This window comes from Arachis hypogaea, chromosome 19 (assembly GCF_003086295.3).
Source record: "Arachis hypogaea cultivar Tifrunner chromosome 19, arahy.Tifrunner.gnm2.J5K5, whole genome shotgun sequence".
NCBI classification, from domain to species: domain Eukaryota; kingdom Viridiplantae; phylum Streptophyta; class Magnoliopsida; order Fabales; family Fabaceae; genus Arachis; species Arachis hypogaea.
Window position 1 is genome coordinate 72,985,744 of NC_092054.1, and position 2,082 is coordinate 72,987,825.

Genomic DNA, 2,082 nt, shown 5'->3' on the forward strand with positions numbered 1-2,082 from the left:
TGTTACTTGCCTATTAAGAAAGGATCAAAAGTTTTAATTCTAGAATCATATCTTTTAATTTCTTGTTGGTCAAGTAATCAACTTTAATTTTAAAAACTTTCTTCTTTTAAATTTGATTCTCAATCATATCTTCTCAATCATGTCTTTTCAATCACATCTTTTTCAAAATTAAGTTTCAATCATATCTTTTTCATTTCTAATTTCAAAATCATTTCCAAAAATGACTTAATTTCTTTCCCAATCTTAGTTTTCGAAAATCATTTACCAAATTTTCAAAATTTCTCTTAATTATTTCAAAATATTTTTACTTTATTTTCCAAAATTCTTCCCCTATTCTCACATCCTTCTATTTATGGACTAACACTCCTCCTCAATGTATAATTCGAACTCTATCCCTCTTGATAAGTTCAAATTCTCTCTTCTCTACCTCGTCCTTCTATTCTTCTTTACCTCTGACACCTCAAGGAATCTCTATACTGTGATATAGAGGATTCTATATTTTCTTCTCCTCTCTTTTCATATGAGCAGGAGCAGGGACAAAGGCATTCTTGTTGAAGCTGATCCTGAACCTGAAAGGACCTTGAAGAGAAAGCTAAGAGAAGCTAAAGTACAACTCTCTATAGAGGACCTAACAGAACTTTTCAAACAAGAAAAAGCCATGGCAGCCGAAAACAACAACAATGTCAACAATGCAAGGAAGGTGCTTGGTGACTTTACTGCACCTGCCCCTAACTTCTATGGGAGAAGCATCTCAATCCCTGCCATTAGAGCAAACAACTTTGAGCTTAAGCCTCAATTAGTTTCTCTAATGCAATAGAATTGCAAGTTTCATGGACTTTCATTGGACGATCTTCATCAGTTCTTAGCTGAATTCTTGCAAATCTGTGACACTGTCAAGACCAATGGGGTTGATCCCGAGGTCTACAAGCTTATGCTTTTTCCCTTTGCTGTAAGAGGCAGAGCTAGAACATGGTTGGATTCACAACCTAAAGAAAGCTTGAACTCTTGGGAAAAGCTAGTCAATACCTTCTTGGCAAAATTCTTTTCACCTCAAAAATTGAGCAAGCTTAGAGTGGAAGTCTAAACCTTCAGACAGAAGGAAGGTAAATCCTTCTATGAAGCCTGGGAAAGATACAAGCAATTGATCAGAAGGTGTCCTTCTGACATGCTTTCAGAATGGAGCATCATAGGTATTTTCTAAGATGGTCTATCTGAACTGTCGAAGATGTCATTGGACAGCTCTACTGAAGGATCTCTTCATCTGAAGAAGACGCCTACAGAATCTCAGGAACTCATTGAAATGGTTGCAAATAACCAATTTATGTATACTTCTGAAAGGAATCCTGTGAATAATGGGACAAATCCGAAGAAAGGAGTTCTTGAGATTGGTAATCTGAATGCCATATTGGCTTAGAACAAAATATTGACTCAACAAGTCAATATGATTTCTCAAAGTCTGTCTGGAATGCAAGAAGCAACAGGCAGTACCAAAGAAGCTTCATCTGAAGAAGAAGCTTATGATCCTGAGAACCCAGCAATGGAAGAGGTGAATTACATGGGAGAACCCTATGGAAACACCTATAATCCTTCATGGAGAAATCATCCAAACTTCTTATGGAAGGATTAACAGAGGCCTCAACAAGGCTTCAACAACAATAATGGTGGAAGAAATAGGTTTAGCAATAGCAAGCCTTTTCCATCATCTTCTCAGCAACAGACAGAGAACTCTAATCAGAGCCATTCGGACTTAGCAACCATAGTCTCTGATCTAATTAAAACCACTCAAAGTTTCATGACTGAAACAAGATCCTCTATTAAAAATTTGGAGGCACAAGTGGGTCAGCTGAGCAAGAAAATTACTGAACTCCCCCCTAGTACTCATCCAAGCAATACAGAAGATAATCCAAAAGGAGAGTGCAAGGCCATCAACATAACCCACACGGCCAAACCTGGAGAGGAGGAAGAGGCAGTGATCTCCACTGAGGAATACCTCAATGGACGTCCACTGGCCTCCAAGGAGTTCCCTAATGAGGAACCATGGAGATTCCATTGAATTTACTTTTGCCATTATACGCTTTTTGG

At 37.9% G+C, this 2,082-nt stretch overlaps 1 non-coding gene across 1 annotated transcript; it reads right to left on the reverse strand.

Annotated features, from left to right (window-relative positions):
* Positions 1-1,063: 1,063 nt before the first annotated feature.
* On the reverse strand, positions 1,064-1,171 carry LOC112780953 (small nucleolar RNA R71). Its single transcript, XR_003191757.1, has one exon. It is a non-coding gene; the product is annotated as a small nucleolar RNA R71 (small nucleolar RNA).
* Between the last annotated feature and the right edge of the window lie 911 nt (positions 1,172-2,082).